Source organism: Dipodomys merriami, unplaced genomic scaffold (assembly GCF_024711535.1).
Source record: "Dipodomys merriami isolate MVZ:Mamm:240054 unplaced genomic scaffold, mDipMer1.0.p SCAF_1294, whole genome shotgun sequence".
Classification (NCBI taxonomy): domain Eukaryota; kingdom Metazoa; phylum Chordata; class Mammalia; order Rodentia; family Heteromyidae; genus Dipodomys; species Dipodomys merriami.
Genome location: NW_027202598.1, coordinates 146,879 through 170,943, shown reverse-complemented (window position 1 = coordinate 170,943; position 24,065 = coordinate 146,879). Strand labels below are relative to the sequence as shown.

The following is a 24,065-nucleotide window of genomic DNA, read 5'->3' as shown; positions in this document are numbered from 1 at the left end:
TTTTATAATCTAAAAAGAAAACAAAAAAATCCACTTAAAGTTCTATGAGGGCAGAGTGAGAAAGGTGAGGGGCCCTGGGATTAGACATGTGGAACTCCTGACCTAAGTGGCAGAGTAAGCACCTTCCCCACATCAGGACCTTCATGACACCAAATCTGCACCTTTGTCCTCTGTCAGTGTCCACAATGACTACCCCACTCATATCTGCCACCATTTTCAACTTGAGAGAAGCTTTTGGTTGCCAAGATGCTCAATGACAGAGCTCCCAGAGAAGGGGCTGCTTGCTGGACAGGAAGGCAGTGGTCTCTCCTGCTGCTGAGGTGTTTCCCTTGGAGGCACTTGGCCAACACCCTGCCCAGCACCAAGTTCCACCAGAGCTAGGTCATCAGCAACCTGAAGGGTGAGCCAGTCCCAGTCTTGTACTCTAGGGACAGCAGCTTCAGAGACTGCTCTTTCTCACAGGTGCTGAGCAGCTGCTGCCCAATCAGAAGCAGACCAAAAGAGGCAGGTCAACTCCAGTCTCTATAAGAACTAGCTGTTCCTCCAATTTGAAGAAAACACCTATAAATATAGAGACAAGTGTCACTTCATGCACAGCATCCACAAGCTCCACAGCCTAGCCTGCCATCCCAAGTGCAAGATCTAGTACCTTCCATGTCACCAACCTTTGCCTCTATGTGCCCTGCTGCCACTTCATCCACAAAGCCAAGGAACACAGAGCCCTGGCCAGGACCTTTCTGCAGACCTTCCCTATCTCCAGCATAGCTTTAGCTTTGCTGGATTTTCCAGTGCCAATGAGACTGCTGCCACCACAAGGCTGCTAGATAGCCCCACGTCGATCATCCCAACACCCATCCTGATTGCCGATGACCTCCTGGGCTCACCCAACCTTCCTGATGGCACCAATAACCCCTTCACCTTCTAGAGTCAGGTATTTGTTCTTTACCTCTTTCATGGGGCTGCCTTTCATGTCTACCCCATCACCTTCCTATTCTGATCCATGTCTGAGTTCTCTCACATGTTTGATTCTCATGCCACCCCTCAGAATTCTCTCTTGGGTCAAGGCTACCTGTGCAGTACAGCAGGAGCCATGCTAGGTCAGATTCCCCCATCTTGGACAATTCAGGAGACCTGCCCATTTTCAGAAAACTGTCCATCTCATATGACTAAAGCACCAGGGTAAGGAGGGACACCCCCAATCCATTCCTTCTACTCCCCTTCCTCCTGCACCACATCCTAGATCCAATTAATCACCAAAAAACCTGGAAGTGACCTGTATTTCAAGTGGTACAGTACTAGCTTCATGCTAAATGAAGCTCAAGGATAGCTCCTATCCTGAATTCAAGCACCAAGACCACCACAGAACATCAACAATAAAAAGATGAGTGATTTGGAAATGGAAAAAGGCCTTTAAATTCAAGTAGATCCACTGAAATGGAAAAAATAACCCTGTCCTATGACTAAAGGACTCAATATTGTACTTTATTTTACTTTTTATCAGTTGTGGAGCTTTAGTCATGGCCTGGGCAACGTCCCAGAACTTTTTTGCTCAAGACTAGCACTCTACTTCTTTAAGCAACAGCTACACATCTGGTTTTGGGGGTGGTTAATTAGAATAAGAATATCACAGACTTTCTTGCTCAGGCTGGCTTTGAATTGTGATCCTCAGATCTCAGCCTCCTAGAAGCTAGGATAACAAATGTGAGTCACCAGTGCCCAGCTAGGACTTAATATTTCTAAAAGAGGGCTGGGAAGTTGGCTCAGTGGTAGAGCACTTGCATTGCATGCCTGAGGCCCTGGGTTCAATTCCTCAGCACCACATAAGCAAAAAGAAAAAAGCCAGAAGTGGCGCTATGGCTCAAGTGGTAGAGCGCTAGCCTTGAGCTGAATTGCTGAGGGACAGCGCCCAGGCCCAGAGTTCAGGCCCCACAACCGGACCCAAAAAAATAAAATATTTCTAAAAGAGCAGTACTTTTCAAATTGCCTTTGCATTCAAAATACCCCTTACAAGATTGTGACCTGGGTTTAAATTAATTGCAAAATTCATTCTAAAATGTGTAAGGGACTATAAGAAATCCTAAACAAACTAATTGGATACTGCAAAAACAAGAGGAAGTTAAGTAGGGGAGGATGACTCACATCTGTGATCTTCGCTACACAGAAAGAAGAGATCTGAGGACGGTAATTCAAAACCCACCTGAGGAAGAAAAACCTTTCCAAAAATTATTTCCAAAAAAACAACAACAAATATCCAAAATTGGAGCTATGGACATGAGAAAAAACTGTTCAAGGACAGTATTAACATGTACTTTTCCTTTTTCCTGTTTTTCTTTAGTTTAAAATTGCCATTGCCCAAATTTTGTTTCTCTGATATATTTATCTTTCATGCCACCTTGGAATTTGAACTCAGGACCTTGCTCTCTTGCTTATTTTTTGTTCAACGCTTGTACATAGAACTTTAGCTACACCTCTAGTTCCTGACTTTTACTGATTCATTGAATAAGGGTCTTTAAGATTTGTCTGCAGGTGCTGCTTTGAACCTCCATCTTTAGAATATGCCACTTTAGAAGCTACAATTAGTGAGATGGTCCATGACACCTGGCAAGTCATTTTCCATTTACACAAGTCTTCTTTCTCCTATTTATGATGTATTTTATGTCAGTGTTCATATTTCTTATGTATCTTTTTTCCAAATTTTTTATTGTGATTGATTACATAATTTCATAAATTTCAAAGTATTTTGGGATAATGATGCTTAGTTAAAGTCACAAACACATTCTAACACTCATGGGACAAATTGCCTATCATGGTCCATGAAGTGTATGATTTCTATGGGCTTTGACTATACAGTTATTTCTTCCATATTGAGTGATATTGCATAGTGTCAGCTGTTTTCTCTTTCCCACTCATTTCCTCCCTCCCATCGCTGCCTTTAAGTTGCTTGGTTTGTTTTGATCAATGTCCGGTGCAGCCGATGGGTCCCACTGTTGTATGTTTTCCCGTTTCCCTCTAGTTCTGTGTCCTCCTCCTAGTTTCCCTCCGATGTGCACATATATACCATATGTGGTCAGCGGCATGGGGTCATTTAGTAATCATTGGACTAGATGAGTGGGGGTCTTTTGTTTCTCGAGTCTTGTTTACTGTGTTGTATCACCTTATGTTCTGGATTTAACATCCACTTATCAGGGAGACCATGTGCCATTTGTCTCTTTCCTCTTGGCTTACCTCACTCAACATGATTTCTTCTAGTTCTATCCATTTCCCTGTGAATGCCATTATTTTATTCTTTCTAATGTCAGCATAATATTCCATTGGATATAAATACAATTTTTGATCCATTCATCTGTAGTGAGAGCATCTGGGTTTTTTCCATATCCTGGCTATTGTGAACAGTGCTGCAATAAACATGTAGGTGCATATGTCCTTGTATCCTGGTTCCTGTTGTTCAGGATAGATGCCTAAGAGTGGTTAGTGCATGGTGACAGGCTGGAGTCCACTTTTAGTTTTCTGCATGTGGCCGCCCAGTTTTCCCAGCACCAGTAGTTGAAGAGGCTGTGCTTCTTCCACTGTATGTGTTTGGCTCCTTTGTCAATTATCAGCTGATTATAGGCATGTAGTTTTATTTCTGGATCTTCTATTCTATTCCCTTGGTCTTTGGGGGTCTGTTTCTTTTTTGGGGGGGTCTGGTCATGGGGCCTGAACTCTGGGCCTGGGTGCTGTCCCTCAGCTCTTCAGCTCAAGGCTAGTGCTCTACCACTTGAGCCATAGCGCCACTTCCGGCTTTTTTCTTTTTGCTTATGTGGTGCTGAGGAATCGAACTCAGGGTCTCAGGCATGCAAGGCAAGTGCCTTGCCACCTTCCCAGCCCCTCAGGGGTCTGTTTTTGTGCCAGTACCATGCTGTCTTTGTCATTATGGCTCTATAATAGAGTTTGAAGTCAGGCATCGAGATCCCTCCCATGTTTTCTTTTTTGCCTAGAATTATTTTAGCTATTCTAGTTCTTTTGATGTCCATATGAATTTTTGGACTGTTTTCTTTCTGTATTTCAGCAATGTACATCATTGGGATTTTAATAGGAATTGCATTAAATTTGTATATTAATTTTGGCATTTTCACTACATTGTCTGCCTATCCAAGAACAGGGAAGGTCTTTCCACTTTCTGGTGTCCTCTATAATTTCTTTCTTTAAGTTTTTATAGTTTTCATTAAACAGTTCTTTTGCATCTTTGGTTAGGCTAATTCCTAAATATTTTATTTGGGGGGGGGGTATTGTGAATGAGGCCGTTTCCTTGATTTCCCTTTGTGTACAGGAAGGCAACTGATTTTTGTGGGTTGATTTTGTATCCTGCTACTTTGCTGAATTAGTTTATAAGTTCCAAGAGCTTGAGGGTGAAGTTTTTGGGATCATGGAGGTATAGTATCCTGTCATCTGCCCAAAGAGATAATTTAACTTCTTCCTTCCCTATGCGGATCCCTTTAATGTCTTTTTCTTGCCTTATTGCTCTGGCTAAGGTTTCCAGAAGTATATTGAAGAAGAGTGGAGAAAGTGGGAATCCTTGCCTTGTTCCTGATTTTAGGAGAATTGGTTGTTTTCCCCATTAAGTATAATATTGGCTGTTGGTCTGTCGTATATGGCATTTATTGTTTTAAGGAATGTTCCTTCTATTCCTATTTTTCCCAGAGCTTTTAACATGAATATTGTCTCATATCAAAAGCTTTTTTTCTGCATCAATGGAGATAATCATGTGGCTCTTGACCTTGGGTCTGTTGATATGATGGATTACATTTATTAAATTATGTAGGTTAAACCATCCATGCATCTCTGAGATGAAGCCTACTTGGTCATGATGTATGTTTTTTTTATATGTTTCTGGATTCTGTTGGATAGAATTTTGTTAATGATCTTTGTCTGTGTTCATCAAGAAGATTGGTCTGTAGTTTTTTGTTGTTGCTGTTGTTGGGTCTTTGCTTGGGTTGGGGATGAGTGTGATATTGGCATCGTAGAATGAGTTTTGGATAGCTCCCTCTTTTTCTATTTCATAGAAGAGGCTGAGGAGTATGGTGTTAGTTCCTCATTAAAAGTCTTACATAATTCCGTAGTGAATGCATCTTGTCCTGGGCTTTTCCTTGTTGGAAAACTTCTGATTGCTTCCTTTATCTCATTGTAAGATATTGGCTTTTTTAATTGATTCGTTCTTTGCTCAGATTGGGTAACTTGTATTTCTCTAAAAATGCTTCCATTTCTGATAGGTTTTCTTTCTTTAGAGAGTATGGATTCTGGATATAGTTCTGTAGAATTGCTTGGATGTCTTGGGTATTTGTTGTGATTTTTCCCGTGGCATCCCTGATCTTGTTAATTTGGGTTTCCTCTCTTAAGTAATCTTGCCAAAGGTCCATCAATTTTATGTATTTTTTTTAAAAAAACAGCTTTTTGTTTTATTAATTTTATTTATAATTTTCTTAATCTCTAGCTCATTAATTTCAGCTCTTAATTTGGTAATCTGGTTCCGTCTAGTAACTTTAGGTTCCACTTTTTTCATGTTTTTCTAGTAGTTTACAACATGGGATTATTTACTTAGTCCATCTCTATTTTCTTGATGTGGACACTGAGGGCAATAAATTTGCCCCCTCAGGAATGCTTTTGCTGTGTCCCACAGGTTTCTTGATGTGTATTCATTTTCATTGAATTGTGGGATCCTATGTATCTTGTTAAATATTTTCTCCCCAAACTAGGTTTTTGATGTTATTTAGGGTGAAATTTTCTTAGATGTTTGCATGAAGCACAATGGATGTGTAATGATACTTGAATTCACTGTTGGAAGAGAGTCCCATGTACCACTACATTTACTCTGGAATTTGTCCCAATTGACAGATTATGAGCTTGAGGATCAAGGAGGAACACCTCTCTAGGATGTCTGGTCTGCTATGTCTGCTATGTCCTAGAGCTAGAGGCATGGCCTGGACTTTTGCCACTGCCTATGCATTTAATAGTTGCCTCTATATTCAGTAGATTCTCTTGTACAGCTACAGGTATTTCAACCCACTCAGGACCCATGTGCCTGGGTCATCAGATAATAGGAAGAAAAAATCCACACTATATAGGATTCAAGAATTGTACAACATAAATATTGACATTTTAATAGAGTTAGAAGAGTAAATAAAATAAACATTTTACATCAATCATGACAAAAAGTAAAATAGATATTTTCCCAGGGAGGGGAGAAGGAACCTATAACACTAGATCTTCCTATAAGTTGCCTATAAGCAGAAATGCTAGGTCAGGCTAGTCAAAGGGATCTACCACCTCATTACAGAAAGGCTTCTCTTCCTGAGTTGAGGGAGGGACATATTCAAATTTCTCCATTGGAGACTGGTTTTCCTGCAGCAGATACTCTGTGAGGACAGACTCCCTTTCCTCAACCGAATCAAGCTTTGAGACATCACTTATTGGTGCTTCTGAACACAGACTGGGGAAATTTTCCTCAAACCCCACAAGTGCTGGTTTATCCTTCTTGCCAAGACATGTCCTGATTTGACTCACCTGGAGCTGATCTAGGCAGACTGTGAAAGTCAAGTGAATAAATTCTGGATCTTCTTCCACTGGAGTACCTGCAGGTTCATCTGCGTCATGTGTAGGGTTCAGAACAAGTGGGACATCCACAGGACTCGAAATCTGCTTGGTCTTTTCTGTAAATGGCCTTATCTGCTCTACATTCACATTCTTTCTGGAGTCCAGTGATGACTCCAGATCTCCATCATCACCATTGGTGACGCCACTGAGGGTTCTTTATTTCGAATTCAGAGAAAGCTGCTCTATGGTGATCGAAACCTGAGAATGTAAATAAGTAAAGGATTCTTAGAGTGGAGTCTATAAGTTCAGGTGTAATTAAACTGCCATGAGGTTTTAATGAAGAAAGCTATTGAACTTGAGTTTGGACTGAACAGTGGTGAGAAGGTAGGGAGTTTCTAATCAGCACCGATGCCTGAATATTTTCAAAAAGAAACAGGCATTACCTGGCAGAGAATATCCATAAAAGGACATTTTGTCAAGCTGGGTAGTACTAAGGGCTCCTGGCCAATCACCATCCTGAGAAGCCCATCCCTAGGGGCCTAGTTTCGATCACTACTCACAAAGTCTTGGCACCTATACAAGGACTCCTCTTTTTTCTAGCTCTGATAAATCATGTGTCACTCCATTGGTCAAGAAGGATGTGTAAGAGGAAGAGCAAGTCCAAGAATGCAAGTTGAATATGACATAGTATATGAGTTTATTCAGGGTGTCTTGGTTCCTGGGCTCATAGAAGTCATCAGTGGAAAAGTCCATCCGCAAAGTGAAGATGGAATAAAGGGTTCTGGGAGCAGATTGGTGGCAAGGTGAGAACCTGCCCTCCCCCTTCTCTGCCTCCCATAGCCCCTTTCTTACAAACCCCATGCAGAGGCTGTCCATCCTCTATGCAGAGGTGCATTTATTAGGAAGTGGGAGGAGATTCCTAGGATTAGGATGCTTCTCACAACCCAGTTCTAAGAAGCTGCTGCAAGACAATTCTCCAAATTTCTCACTGTGGGTTGTTCCCCCCAGGATATGATTCTCTGCACACAATATTCCCTGTCATTGATGAGAGACCACAACCACACCCACACCTATGCCATCTGCCAACTACTAAAGTCCCAAGCCTTAACTCCCTGGTGGAAATCATAAATAGTGTGCAAAGGAGAAATGTGTACTTTGAATCAGAAGCCTCAAAGATACCCAGTTTGCTAGGAGAGGCCTTCTCTTTGTGCCAGAGTTCACTTACTTCTTGTTCATCTTCCTTACAGTTAGGGCAGAGGGATCTGTACCTATGGGAGGACAGGAGAACATCACTTTAATGGCTCCTCTTTTCAGAACTAACAGGACACCTAAGGATCTGGCTAAGTCCCAGATGGGAATGTGAAACTGAGAGACAACAGTGAAGTATGTCTATTCAGTCCTGTGAAAATTCTGCTAAGAGGCTTATAGAAGTCTGTTCAAAGTAAATGTGCCAATGGTTCACCTCCAATCTTAGCTAATCAGGATGCAGAGATCTGAGAATCACCGTTTGAAGCAAGTCTGGCAGAAAAATTTGAAGACCCTTATCTAAAAGGCAGAAATGACCCTGTGACTCAAATGGTAGAGTGCTAGCTGTGAGCACCAAAATATTGGTACTTAGACCCTGAGTTCAAGTAGCAAGACATAAAAAGTAAATGGTTCAGGGCTTACAAATGGAAGGCATCCCTACTGGCTCAGAAGTCATTTATCCACCTTTGACACCCTAGCCCTTTCTCTGATTACATTATTTCACAGGCCTCCACGATTACTACTGAAAACTTATTTACAAATGGTAAATGTGATTTCCTGGAGCCTCAGCTAGGTGAGAGCTACTGGCTCATGCCTGTAATCCTGGTTTGTCACAGATTTCTAAAGCTCCAGTAGCTTCTGAGGGAAATGAAATGTCCTGGCTGGCCAGTCTTAAGAAATTAGTCATGGTGTGTTTTTCTTTGTCTTATGCCAAGTTCTTGTGAGAAGACCCCAGTGAAACAAACAGTCTCAGATTGGAGCCAGTACTCCCAAGACTCATCCATGAGGGCTGGCTGAGAAGCCCCAGATTGAAAGAGGAGCACTCACTTTTTAAACATAACAGCCAGCACTTGCTCCATTTTCCCACAGCCTATGGTTGTATAGGAAGTTTTGAATAAAGAAGAGATCTCCTTTCTGGTGGGCAGGGACTAGGTTAATCACAAGCATCTCCAGGCCTGCCTCCAAGCTCCATAATTTACAGGGTATATCCCAGGTTGGAGCCGACTCCTTTTCACACTAAGGTGGTAAAAAGAATGGATCTTTCAAACATGGAATTGGGAGCACACTTCAAATTGAGTAACTGTAATAGAGTGGATTGAAAACTACGTAGAAAGAATTATTTCAATATAGACACTTAAAAGCACACAAGAAGATGGTTCTAGTCTGAGTAGGATGAGATCAAATAGGTTTCCTATCATGATTACACCTCGCCTGAGTTGCTCTGTATTTCTCTTGGTTTCTACTTGGACAAAGGCCTGAGAAACTAGATTTGGTTCTTGGCACTGATCCAATGTCTGAAGCTTTGAGTGATGCACTCACTCTTGCCTGAGACCAGAGTCTCCTGACTTTTTTGGGGGGGGGGCATCATGGGGCCTGAACTCTGGGCCTGGGCGCTGTCCCTCAGCTCTTCAGCTCAAGGCTAGTGCTCTACCATTTGAGCCACAGCACAACTTCCAGCTTTTTTCTTTTTGCTTATGTGGTGCTGAAGAATTGAACCCAGGGCCTCACGCATGCAAGGCAAGCACTCTACCACTGAGCCACCTTCCCAGCCCCAAGTCTCCTGACTTTTGAACACAGAATAAGAACATCTTTCTTGTTCCAGAGCCACAGGCCAAATGAGCTGACTTGAGCAAACTTTCATAGTTTGCTATCACAGTTCCATGTTCTAATCCACTGTGAGGGAGGCAAGGTCACCTCTCAGGTTCCAATAATCTAAGCTGCTTGCTCACGTAAGACCTTCCCCAAAACAAACGAGTCTGAAATCACCACTTCAACATCACAATATACACATATGGACATAGTAAACAGCATACCTTGTTTGTCGAATCCCCTAGGTACTGGCATGGTCTCAGCTTCAAGGAGCCATTCTTAGGTCAGATCCATGCCTTATTAGTCACTATTCCTATCACTCGGCACAAATCATTTTACTTCTCAGGGCACTCTCAGCCTGCTATGTGCTTCCTGCACATGTTTTTTACATCTATATCTTAGGACATTATTTTGTTTCTGTATCCTAATCTTCTGTTTGCCCTTAAGGGCAATCATCAGCAAAATATGCAAGTACCTAGAGGTGGGAAGATCAAAGAAGCATTGGTAAACAAACATTACACACATAGATATTTTTACAGGTGTCCATTCTTGTAAGAAAAAAGACTTTTTTTATTCTGTTGCCAAATATTTTATGAAGTAGGGAAGGGGAGAAGGAAAAGGTGCTGCATTGTTTTTATTGTTATGATAACTATTATTTTAAGAATACTACAGCATTTAAGGAATGTTATATGTAAAGCTAGATAGAAAACTGCTATTTAGTTTTTTTTTACAAGCTATTTGTTTATACAGTACTTGCCTCTGAAGTCTTGGCTTCTGTGTGCCATGATCTATCCTTTTCCTTCAAGAAATACAAAAATGAATTTCACAAATTGCAGAGATGTTGTCCAATCTCTGGATGTGAATGTAAAATACAATGTTGCTTTAGAGAGAGAGAGAGAGAGAGAGAGTGAGAGAGAGAGAGAATATGTGTGTGTGTGTGTATGTGTATGTGTGCATGCTCACACACTCACATGAATGTTTTAGGCTTGTGCTCACGGTTACCTTGAGTATCTTCTGCTCAAAACTAGTGCTCTACTACCTAAGCCAAAACTCCACTTCCAGCTTATTGTAATTAATTGGAGATGAGAGACTCACAGAGTTTCTTGCCCAATCTGGATTGGAACTGAATCTTCAGTTTTCAATGTCCTGTGTTGCTGGGATTACAGGTAAGAGCCACCAGAATCTGCTGAGAGATCACGAAGGTTGCAAGTTTCAGTCAAGCTTCACAAAACACAATATCCAGCAACTCTAAATCCCTACATGATGGAATATGATGGAATGAGGGTAAATTAGGGGGATAGTATACTAGCATAACTTACATCATACTCTGGTCTCAATATCTACCATCACAAAACCAAACAAAATGAGGCAATTTAAAAAAAAATCCATCTTATAATAATTTAATTGTGAAAATAATTAAAAAGGGAAAATATTCATATTTATAGGGGATAGTGGATGGCAGAATAAGTAAAGGAAAATTGTATACTGCAGGAAAATTATTCTCTGGTATTGTCATGGTGGATATATGGTAATGCTTTACAAAGCAGCAATAAATAAAGATATATCTACTACCTATAATCTAACATGTCTCTATCCCTATCCACTTCCAATCCTTTAGTGAACATTATCAATTTATGGATGTTTATGGTATATTCCAAAATAACAAGTAGAGTCACGATGTTACCAAATTACATTGGTAATCAAAGTTTTAAGAGATGAAAGTGCGCTGGGAAGGTCGCTCAGTGGTAGAGCGCTTGCCTTGCATGCCTGAGACCCTGGGTTGGATTCCTCAGCACCACATCAGCAAAAAAAGAAGAAGAAAAAATACATGCAGACAAGGCAAAACTTTCAGGTTCCCTTCTAATTACTTCTAAAACCCACAACATAAAAGATCTCATTGAGATAAACAGATGGACACACAACTGTAATCCCTTTACTCAGAAGGTTTTGGCAGGAGGATTGGAGTATGACTCAAATGTGTTTGACACACCAAGACCTAAGGCAAAGCACATCAGTCCCATGAACTCCTGCCTTATCTTCTTTACTCCCTAGGTCCAGGATTATGGTGTTCACCACATCACAACCTGTTTAGTTATTTTAAGAAACAGATGGATGCCGGGCACTGGTGGCTCACGCCTGTAATCCTAGCTACTCAGGATGCTGAGATCTGAGGATCTCGGTTCAAAGCCAGCCAGGGCAGGAGAGACCGTGAGACTCCTATCTCCAATAAAAACCACCAGAAAACCGGAAGTGGCACTGTAGCTCAAGTGGTAGAGTGCTCGCCTTGAGCTGAAGAGCTGAGGGACAGTGCCCAGGCCCAGAGTTCAAGCCCCATGACCGAAAAAAAAAAAAAAAAAAGAAACAGATGGTTTTCCCTGATGCAAAGGGTCAGAAAAGGGTAAATGGTGTTCAGAGTCCTTTGGTGGAAACCAAGTCCTTAGCACAAAATGCAGGGATGTTCTTATTGGTCTGTTCCAATGTAAACACAGCAGATGGGCTCCTAACCCCAAGCCCCTGGACAGCAATGTCTCTGTGCAATACTAGGGTGAAGGCAGTTCCAGACACCAGAGGAAGAGCTGATTCTATGTGAGGTTGAAATACAGCAGGGTCAAGCTTACTTCTCAATACACACACACCACCACTACCCTTACCACCATTACCACTACCACCACCACACTAAAGAGTCTTTAGCATTCTGGCCATCTGCCTCTCCCCAAAACTTATGCTATTATACAAGTTATTCCAAGACAAACTCATCAGTGTTGAAGGGATTGAGTTGCCACTGTTCTTTCTACACCTTCCAGTGTTTCGTGTTTCAAACTAGAAAGGTCTAAGGTGACCACATAACTGCCTAAGTTGAAATGATGTTTGCATGGAGACCTAGCTATGTCATGTTGGACAAGCTGTATAACTTCAATCCTTGGGGTTTTTTAATCTGCAAATAAATAGGGATTAGTATAGGGGTGCATGCCTGTTTACCTATTTATGGACAGAAGGAGAATAGCAGACCACAGCCAAACCAATGTGAAAGAAAATGGGAAGAAGCAAAAGGACTGGAAGCGTGGCTACAGTGGTAATGTTGAGGTGCTGCCCTAACTTGTGGAGAGCCCTGAACATAATACCACTGGAATTCACCAAAGCAAATTGAAATACCTCAGAATGCCTGATAAAATGTCTGTAATAAATAATGAAAATATAAACGTGTCACACATCCCCTCACCCCCTAGTCCTCATATCCTATGCAGGACAGAGCTGAAAGCTCAGTAAAGACTTGGTGCTAAGGATACAGGCCTGGGATGGGCCTAGTGTGGCCAGAGTTGCTCTGACAGGTACAAGTTACCAAGCAAGAATGCATAGGTTGTCCTTCCTCACACATGTGTTCATTGCCTTCTCCAGGCTACGGGATGAACATGTCTGAAAGCACAGATAAAAATGTGCTATGCAGCTGGGAATATGGTTTAGTGATAGAATGCTTGCCTAGCATGCATGAAAGTCTGGGTTCGATTCCCCAGTACCATATAAACAAAACAAACAAAAGAAAGGTAGAAATTGCAATGTGGCTCAAGTGGTAGAATGCTAGCCTTGAGCAAAAATAGGCTCAGGAACAGTGCCCAGGCCCTGAATTCAAGCCCCAGGGTTGGCAAAACCAAAAACAATAATAATTTTTAAAAAAAAACTTGGTACTGCCATGTACCAAACTTGGTACTGCCTCACGCCTATAATCCTAGCTACTCAGGATGCTGAAATCTGAGGATTGTGGTTCAAAGCCAGCCTGAGAAAGAAAGTCTAGGTGACACTTATCTCCAATTAGCCACCAGAAAACTGGATGTGGCACTGTGGCTCAGATGGTAGAATGTGTGCCTTGAGCTGAAGAGCTCAGGGACAGCACCCAGGCCCTGAATTCCAGCCCCAGAACTGACAAATTAATTAAGTAACATTTTTTTCCACACATATCCTGAGCTCCCAACCCCACAACTACTGAATATAATATGACCAAAATGCAAACTTAAAGTGCACTGAAGACTCAGAGGCCTGGGTAGGAACCTAGAGTCACCAAAGTTGTTCTGGTTATCACCAACGCACCGAGCAGGAAGGGACTGGATGTCCTTTCTCACATACACCTTCACCTCCTTCTCCAGGCCGCAGAATGAACATGAAAGTATAGATGAAAATTTGATGCAGACTTGGAGAAAGGCGAGTGACCTGGGCAAGATATGAGTTTGCGAGAGCAAGTTCTGATGGGGTCTTTCTAGACCATCCCACATTGGGCCATATACCATGAACCTCTATTAAAGACACCAAGCTTCCATACTCTCCACATTTTATCCTACAGTCAGAAGAAGACAACATGCATCAAAATCTTGATGGCCAGGCTAAGAGCTGAGGTGCTTGCCTAGCTTATGAGAGGTCATGGGACACAATACCACTGGAATTTACCAAAAAGAAATAGAAATAATTTTGAATGCCTAATAAAATGTGTATCAAACCTATATGATGAAAACAAAAATCTTTTTGTGTTGGTCCTGGGGCTTGAACTCAGCCTAGGTGCTTTTCTTGAGGTTTTGTTTCCCTTTTGGGGGAAGGGGGGAAAAGGAAGGGAATGGTTGGTGATTATTGAAGAAAAAGGACTTTTCTACCTGGACTGGGTTCAAACTGCAATCTTCAGAGCTTCGCCTCTTGAGTAGCTAGGAAAGCAGACATGAACCACTAGCACCTGGCAGAAATGTTTTCCACAGATCCCCTTATGCCCTAACTCACTATCTTCTCCAAAGCAAGATTTGTTGAGGTCCAGCCAAACCATACTACATTAGGCCTTATACCCAGATCCTACACTCATAATTCCAGGCTTCTGAACCCTTTGCATTTTCTCAACACCCAGCACCTGAAGTGAAAGGAAGTCTCTGTAGAACAAGGGTTCAGCATCCTGGAGCCTCTTTTATGCTGAGAGTGATCTGGAGTATGGCTGAGAACAAAAAGAAAAAGCCATCTAGAACACACTTTCTGCTCTCACCTTCTGATACCACCGCCCAGCTTCTAATGAGACAGATCTCAGGTCAGGCCTGACACAGTGATGGTAAGGGACATGACTCAGTGTAAAGGTGCCTACCTAGCTTGAAGGAAGCCATGGAACACAGTATCATTTTCATGTTCTTAACTCTAGACAAAATACTTTCATATGCCTAGTACAATGGAAATAAAACCTAGATACTGGAAAATGAATGTCTTATACAATTTCCCCAACCCCTAGGCTTTGCTAAGGACATGAAAACTCTGAACAGGCTGATAATAGATGCAGATTCTGAGTTAATCAGACTAGGAATTGGCCAGAACATGAAGCAGGCCCAGACAATGAACATGGCCCAGACCTGAGCAGGTCCAGAGTTGAAGCAGGCCAGGTGCAGACCCAGACTCAAAGCAACCAGGACTCCAAGCAGCCAGGACTCAGAGCAGCTCAGACTCAGAGCAGGCATAGAAAAGATGTGGACATACTGTCTGGGAAGGTGGCTCAGTGGTAGAGTGCTTGCCTTGCATGCGTGAAGCCCTGGGTTCAATTCCTCAGCACCAAATAAGCAAAAAGAAAAAAGTGGGAAGTTGTGCTCAAGTAGTAGAATGCTAGCCTTGAGCTGAAGAGCTGAGGGACAGGGCCTAGGCCCAGAGTTCAGGCCCCACAACTGGACCCCCCCCCCAAAAAAAAGGAAAAAAAAGAAAAGATATTGGGCATAGGCTGGACTACAAGGAGGCCCAGGAACAGGTCTGGAATTGGAACCAGCATAGACTCAGAGTGGGCACAGAGTCTGAGGGGCCTAGACTAGGAACAGTCTTGGACTCAGACTCAAAGGACACCTGGACTCAGAGTAAGCACAAGAAACGGACTTTGACTTGGACTATGTGCTGCAGACTTAAAGGAGGTCCAGGCTAGAAATATGCCTGTAACCAGAACTGGTGCAGATTTCCGAGCAGGCCCAGACTACAAAAGGCCTGGACTCGGACTCTAAGGAGGTTTGGACTCCAGGGAGGGCCAGACTCGGCACAGGGTTGTATTCACTAAAAACAAAATGAAATCACTTAGTAGGACTAATGAAATGTGTATATGTGTATAAGACCTATATGCTTCATATGTGCAATTAATAATTTAGAGGAATAATGTAGAAGTAACTTGTATTGAAGCTCTTCTGCTTTCATCCTTGCTATGACCTCTTCCAAAAACAAAAATCTCTCCTCACATTCCCAGGCTCTGCAACCCCTTCCTAGCCCAGCCCTGAATTAGCTGTGTGTATCAAGCTGGACACCTACATCTCTTGAGCCTCAGTTTTTCTGAGAAAAAGGAAATGAGACCAGCTTCTACTCTGACATCAAATGCCCAATTCAAAAGGTCCCTCCTCTGAGAAGCTTCTCTGCTCCTCAGGAACGACAAGTATGGGGCCAGAGATTGTCTGCCTCTGGCTGTGTCTCTACATTGGGTATGCCTAGAAGACCAAGGTGGGCTCTTTTTCTTAACACTGGGTACGTGTTTGCTGAATTTATGAAATTTTGCTACTATGCACATTCATCTTTACACCTTAGAAATCACCCCAGATATTCTTTCCTCTGGGATCCCTCCAAGGGCAAGGAGTACCCTATTGGGGTATCACCTACCTGAACACAGAGCATCCTAGAGGGGCATCACCTGCCTGAATACAGAGTACCCTATGGGGATATCACCTGCCAGAACAATCCATTACTACCCTCCAGACACATTTGTCTTCATGGGCAGCCTAGATACCAACGGTACCACCTAAAAGTAAAAGGTGGCACTGCTGGGAAGGCCTGGGAATTGCAGAACTGCCAGGTAAGATGTTGATTCACTGCTGCAATGACTGTCAGAGCCAAACCTAAAGCTGCAGGACCAGCAGAGGAATCCCTGTGTTTCCCAGGCTACTACCAAACTATCAACTGTAATTCTTGTTCTTCACTGTGTGTTTTAGGTCATCAAATTAAAATCTCAGAATCCCTAACCAAGAGAATTAGTAATCACTTTGTGTTGATTAGAACAATATCAACTGTAAATGACAGAAAACACAAAACTGAGCAAAAGAAAAGGTAATGTACTTCTACCTGAGAATGAGAAGCTGAGGTGCAGCTTCAGGCTCAGCTGTATCCAGGTGTGCAGGCAGCATTGTTGCAGTGCCCTGCATGTTCAGTGTCTAATGTCTTCTGCTTTCTCTACAGTCCATGGAAGGGGGAGGGGTGGGCTCTGATGGAGCCACAAGCCCCAACCCAACCTGTCTAGGTCTTGTGGTCTCTTCTTGGGCCAGTCAAGATTCAGGACTCTGGGATGCTCTGTCCAAACCAGTATCCTTCCTATCCCTGGAAGATGAAGAACTCTATAAAGAAATTGTTGCAGGTGCCTCCCAGAGGAGAAAGATAAAGCCCACTATAAGCCACCTTCAGAACAATGAGCTACCTTTTCTCAGCTTATCCTGAAATGAAAATAGCTTTGTTGCACATGGCTTTCCCTCCTTATGAGCACTTCTAGGGATACCTAATGTGTCAGGCTCCTGTGTTAGATACTCATCTCAGCCTGGTTATTATGATTCCCTTCCTTGTAAAAACACTACACACACACACACACACACACACACACACACACACACACACACACACACACACACACACACACACACACACGCCTTCCAAGTCCAAAATCTGTTGGGTTGAAGATGAACATGCATGGCTTTAGGACTAGCTTCATAGTCATAGATGCCATAATCATAGATAGAACAAATATCTCCTTCAGTCACCTACCTTGGTTTACTTCTCTCTCACTCTTCCTGCAAAATTCATGCCAATTGCCTATCATCATGCACCAACATCAACTCAAAATGGATTAAAGACCTTAACATTAAACCTGAATCTCTGAAACTACTGCAGGACAGAGTAGGAGAGACACTTGAACTAATAGGCACAGGAAGGAACTTCCTGAACAGAGTCCCAGGGTCACAACAAATTGGAGAGAGACTCGACAAATGGGACTACCTTAAAATAAAAAGCTTCTGCACAGATAAAGCTATCGCAACCAACCTAGAAAGACAACCAACTAATTGGGAAAAAAATATTTACCAGCAATATATCAGACAAGGGGTTAACATCCTGTATATACAGGGAACTCAAGAAATTAATCCCTCCCAAACCTAACAAACCAATTACTAAATGGGCAAGGGAACTAAAGAGGGACTTCTCAAATGAAGAAATAAAAATGGCAAAGAAACACATGAGGAAATGTTCATCATCCCTGGTGGTGAAGGAAATGCAAATAAAGACAACCCTGAGATACCACCTTACCCCAGTCAGAATGTCCCACATCCACAAATCAGCCAACGACAAATGCTGGAGGGGATGTGGAGAACGAGGAACGCTATTACACTGCTGGTGGGAATGTACACTCATACAACCACTTTGGAAAGCAGTCTGGAGGGTCCTTAGAAAGCTAAAGATTGACCTCCCTTACGACCCAGTCATACCACTTCTAGGCATCTACCCTGAACAACAGGAACCAATATACAAGGACACGTGCACCTCCATGTTTATTGCAGCACTGTTCGCAATAGCTAGGATATGGAAACAACCTAGATGCCCCACCACAGATGAATGGATCCAAAAATTGTGGTATCTATACACAATGGAATATTATGCAGCCATTAGAAATGACAAAATAATGGCATTTGCAGGGAAATGGATGGAGCTAGAAGGAATCATGTTGAGCGAGGTAAGCCAAGAACGAAGAGACAAACAGTACATGGTCTCCCTGATAAGTGGATGATGAATCCAAAATGTTAGGTGATATGACAAAACTAACAGGACTTAAGAAACAAAGAACTCCCACTCATCTGGTTGAACCACTACTAAATATCCCCATGCTGCTGATCACATATATGGTATATAACATATGAGCACCGTTATATATTACAGACTGTGATAGACAATTTGCTCCAGGAAAGTTAGAATGAACTTGTGACTTTAAATGAGCATCATTATTCCACAATACTGTGAATTTCCGGAAATTAAGTAATCACTTAATCACAATCAAAAAAAAAAAAAAAAGAACCTTGGGGAAGGGAGGGAGGGAGGGGATGGTGGGGGGAAAACAATGGAGGGGGTAACAATGTTCAAGAGGAAGTGTACTCATTACCTCACTCATGTAACTGTAACCCTCTGTATAGTATCTTTACAATAAAAAAATTAAAAAAAAAAAAAGCCAACATCCAGGTTCCAGTGGTTCAGGCCTGTAATCTCAGCTACTCAGGAGTCTGAGATCTAAAGATTATGGTTCGAAGCCAGAAAAAAAAAAAAATTCATGCCAATTTAAAGTATGCTATATAAGGCCTTCCTTTTGTTTACATTAAGAAGCATCTTCTCTTATTCTTGGCCATGACCAGATATTTGATAATTTGGGTTGCTAATTACTCAATCCTAGCAAAACAGTTTCATGAGGGGATCTTTAGGAACCTCTTCAGAAGATTATAGCCCTTACATGTCCTCTTAAGGCCTTGAAAGCCATGCTTCCATGAGCTTCATCCCTAGGCCTTCCCAACCATCGAAACTTCTTCCCCTTCCTCACTAGTTCCTAGGGACAAGCACTTAGGGGTCCTAGCACAAGAGGCAGGTGACTCTCTAGTCTCTACAAACGATTGGATTCGGTATGCCTGAGACGACTGAGTCCTAGCCACAGGTACCCCTCATTCCAGAGGCACAAAATTAACATCTCACCAACTCTGACAAATTTCCTTACATCGGTGGGAGAGTCTCCTCAGTCTCTCTCTCTCCCCTCCTACACAGGTTCTCGCACACTCTGCTTCCATTTCTTTTCATGCATGTCCACACCTGAACCCCTGTAATTTTCTGTCAGCACAGGATGCCATCTGGGAAATTCACTCCTGTGTATGTCACCAGACAGAGGTAAGGTTTAGTGAAGCTCCCCTTTAAATATAGTAACTCTTCACTTAGGGTTCTTGACTTTTGATCACAGAATTTCTGGACAAGTCAAAAAACTTGGCAGAGCTTTGTTAAGTAAACAACAAGGAAACAGACAGACAAAAGAGCAAACAGAAGGGTAGGGGCACACTCTAGCAAAGTGTTGCTGGTCTCATAGGGATACAAAGCACAGAGACACACACACAAGGAGACACCCAGAAAGACACACAGGTCCTTGAGCTGTTGAGTATTTAGGCAGGGGGTTTGGCATTGAGTTATGCAAAGCTGGGTGCTTTGTCTTTGCTTTTACTACACCTGGTGTTATACTCTGAGTTTCCAGGAAAGAATGCATCCTGCCATAAAGCAGATCCTTATCCTTGAAACAAGGAGACACCCTGCTGTCTGCATTTTGGGGCATCCTGTCAGGTAGTTGTGAATTCTTGGGTGAGAAATGCATCCCTCAGGAAAGAATGCATTCAGTTGCCTCTCTTTGAAGCAAAGATAGCATTTCTAAGATTTTAGGTGCCATATTTCAGAGTTGTCAACAAAAGGCCTCAGTTTCCATAAGTTATCCTGCTTCTTGTAAACCTCTATAAGTTCTCCCTGGCCACCTACCTTGGCAGCCCCTACCCACATTGTCCAGCGCCTGGCCTCCTTTCCCCATGTCCTTTAGAAGCCCAACCCCTAAGAGAGGCTGCTAATGGGATGCAGGGGTGATATAGGGTTTGTGTGGATAAACCTGAATGGAATAGTCTCCCATAGGTCAGGTTGTTCTCGGGGAGGCCTGGCGCCACAGAGAGTTGGAGATGCCTGCAAGTCCTTCTCCGTGGGGGAGTGCTGGCTTTATCGCTCCATAGTGTCTTGGTCCGATAAGGCACTGCAGGCCTCGCAGGCCTCCGTCACCCTCTCCTACCACCACAGGGCCTCGGAGAGCGGAGAGGGGAAGCAGGGAGCAGACTGCCCCCACTTTCTGGCACAGTGGCCCTCAGCAGGGAGGGAGAGGCGCAGGCCACCTTTCCTGCTGACACAGGGACTTGGAGCTGGGCACAGGCAGCCCTCACTTGCCGGCACAGCAGGCCAAAGTGGGGAGAGGACGTGGGCCATCCTTGCCTCCCTGCACAGAGGCCCGAAAACGGGGAGCAGGGCGCAGACCATACTCACCTACCGGCACAAGAGTGGGAGCCACCCTCACCTGACACCACTAGGGCACGGGGAGAGGGCCCCCCTCACTGCTGACACCCAGGGGCAAGGGCAAGGGCAAGTGTCAGGACTAGGTGGGAGCACGTGGGGGCCAAGGATAGGGGAGCGCTTGCAAGGGGCAGGGTGGCATGTGTGAGCACTGTGAGGAGCAATACATGCAGGTTGCACTGGGCAGCCAGGAGGCAGCAAGAGCCACAAGGTGAGGAGTGGGGCTGGGGAGGGACGGAGAACATGGGGGCGTGTGTGCAGGGGATGGGGCGATGGGATGGGCGGGACTAAGGGAGGGCTCGGAGAGAGCGGAGCTGTGAAGGAACAGGGCTGTGAGGAATTCTGCACTTGAGGAGGGAGGGGCGTGGCGTGAGAGCAGTGGGCCTGGTGTGATGTCAACACATCTCACAGGTTGTTATTGGGCTGTCCTTAAATCCCTTACTCCACCTATATCCATTTTTCTTCCAAAACAGCTCTGGTAACTGTGGATGTCCTTTTTTCCTCACCACCATCCTTTTCTCCAGCTCCCTACAGATGAGTTGTACCAAAACACAACTAAGCATTCTTTTTTTCTGGACCTCTTCCACAGCTATTATATGAATACAGAACTGTTTCCAAAGTTCTACTTTGAAACCTTCAATATCCTAGAACCACCTCCTTAACTGTCACCATTTAGATCCTTGGTATAAGGAAGTGAGATTTGTGGATTTCTGTGACCTCTGAGTATTGACTTTCTCAGCTGTCCTTTTGACTATGTTTTTTGTATATATGGACTACCCTAACCCCTAACCCGCTCTACAGCCTCAAGACTTCCACTAAAGAAGGGATCCCAGCTTCTTTTTAATTTCTATAGCACAAATCACTAGCAACTTATGTGTTTTAATTATCCCCATTAAGCTATACACTCTTCACTCCTTTTGAGAGAAATAACTTTATTTTCTTATTGTTCCTAGTTCACTAACGTTATGTTTTGAATAAGAAATGTCCTCCACAGGCTCATTTGTTGAATATTTGCTCTCCAGAGGGCAGTGCTATTTTCAAGGATTCTAGAAACTTGGAGAGATGGGGCCTAGCTGAAAAAAATAATTCAATGAGGGACACACGACTAGGCCTTGAACTCAGAGTTTAGGTGCTGTCTCTTAGCTTTTTCACACAAGCCTTGCACACTACCACTTCAACTCCACATCCAGCTTTTGTTTCAGTTGTCAATTGAAGGTAAGTCACATGTCTTTTTCTGCCCTGTCTGACTTTTATCGATCAAAGCCTCCTGAGTAGCTAGGATTACAAGCATGAGCCACAGATGCCCTGCACAAGCCTCATCTCTCCAAAGATTCTGTCCCACAACATTGCTATGCAATGGACAAAGCTCTGGTCACAGGACCTTTGGATCATTTCAAAACACGTTCATAATAACTCATGGTATAACTTAAGATTTAAATTATTATATAGTTTTAAATTTATGTGTTTTTCCTCATTGTAGAATCTCCTACAAGACTCAGTAGATCCAATGACAGGAAAGGAAATGAATTTGTCAGTCTCTGAAAGTTTAGAATATATTCATTAACTTCCAAACTTCATGTAAACCAGAAGTTTTGCTGTTTCCTGCCTAAAAAGAGAAAATTATCAGCATAGTAAAAGTAAACATTTATAGTGAAAAGATATATTAGTAATTTGCTAATAGAGCAAATCTTCACCCATCTACCTATCCTTCTCATCAAAGGGAAAGAAAATAGTGACATGGTAAACTAACCTGTAAGCTCTTATTACTTAACATACAATCATGGACAGTTAACCTGGTGCTGAGGGCTCATGTCTGTAATCCTAGCTACTCAGGAGGCTGAGATCTGAGGATCATAGTTCAAAGCTAGCCTGGTAAGAAAAGTTTGTGAGACTCTTAGCTCCAATAAACTTCTCCAAAAAAGCCAGAAGTAGCACTGTGGCTCAAGTGGGAGAACATTAATCGTGAGTACAAAGAGGCTCAGGGATAGCACCCAGGCCCTGAGTTCAAGCCCCAGGACCACCAAATACATACATACATACATACATACATACATACATACATACATACATACATACATACATACATACATACATACATACATAAATAGATAGAAATAAATGAAATCAGAGACAGACATTATAGGACTATAAGCCAATTCCAACCTTGTTTTTGTAAATAAATTTAATTGGAACACAGACAATTACATTCGTTCATCCATTCATATACTTTCTGTGACATCCTATGTGTTATTAGGGCAAAGCTGAGTAATAGCTACAACGACAATGCCCCACAAACTCTAACCTTGTACAGAGAAAGTTTGCTAACCCCTGTCCTACATCATACAGGCATCAATAACCAAAAATTGACTGAGAACAGGCACCTAAGAGAAATGTTCAGAATAAATGAAAGAAAAACAAGAAAAGTAGGTTAAAGGAAGATATCAAACATAAACTCCACCTAATCCATTAATTATGAAATAATTAAGAAAATAAAAGTAAAACTAATGCTTACTGAGTGCATACTCCTCTGCCAGCCAGGGAAAGATGAATGTTCCACGGAAAAGCAGGAAGTGGAGTTGCTTGCACCCAAAGTGTGTGTGTGGGGGGGGGAACAGCATTAAGGAACATTTTGGTGATTAGCAAATTCTGTGAGATCTAGCCACTGTTCATGTGGCAGATTGCCAACAGACTTGGATATACACAAGTCTTTTTTTTTTTGTTTTTTTTTGGGGGGGCGGTCCAGTTGTGGGGCCTGAACTATGGACCTGAGCACTGTCCCTCAGCTCTTCAGCTCAAGGCTAGCGCTCTACCACTTGAGCCACAGCGCCACTTCCGGCTTTTTTCTTTTTTTGCTTATGTGGTGCTGAGGAATCGAACCCAGGGCCTCATGCATGCAAGGCAATGCGCTCTACCACTGAGCCACCTTCCCAGCCCTATACACAAGTCGACTCAGGTTCAACAGTTAGAAACATTATATTGTCCCATAAGAGAAACATCATTGCTGGATGACATTTCAAAAGAACAAGAAGATAGCCTTCTCTAGAGGAGAGATCAGATTTTCGAATGATCCATTTGCATTGACTTCTATGGCAGCCTGCATCCAATCTGTAATGCCTGAGAGGACCTGGGTCTCAAGGAGCAATGATTCCACAGGTTGTGGAATATTTTCATGGTTATTTCACTTGTGTTCACATACATATCTCAATATTTATATAATTATCATTATATGCCAATGATTTCTCAGTAAGATGGTTTAAAATACACAAATATATGAAGATAGCACAAACAGAAAGACACATAGATGAACATGTTTTGGGAACCAACCCAGACTTGTGGGAATGATGGAATACAGCTAAACATAATGTTTGCATTTAAGGTAGGAATTATAATCCACATCAGATTTCTCTGTGATGATAATAGGCCCCTTGATCCTACTGTTGAGGCTTTCACAGTGGGCTAAATCTTCCCAAAAGTCACTGCTTGTAAATATAGTGAAATGCTCCAATTCCCTGTATTTACTG

General features: G+C 42.8%; 1 long non-coding RNA gene across 2 annotated transcripts in view; it reads right to left on the bottom strand.

Annotated features, from left to right (window-relative positions):
• Window positions 1-6,214: 6,214 nt before the first annotated feature.
• The window catches only part of LOC138824478 (uncharacterized), a 37,384-nt gene continuing 19,533 nt past the window's right edge, over window positions 6,215-24,065 (bottom strand). The window contains exons 2-3 of one of the 2 annotated variants that reach the window (XR_011371098.1): window positions 10,501-10,591; window positions 6,215-6,828 (exon numbers count right to left, since the gene is read on the bottom strand). This is a non-coding gene — a long non-coding RNA (uncharacterized lncRNA). Of the gene's footprint in view, window positions 6,829-9,640; window positions 9,881-10,500; window positions 10,592-24,065 lie in introns of those variants that run through there. The other variant, XR_011371099.1, reaches the window with a different exon arrangement.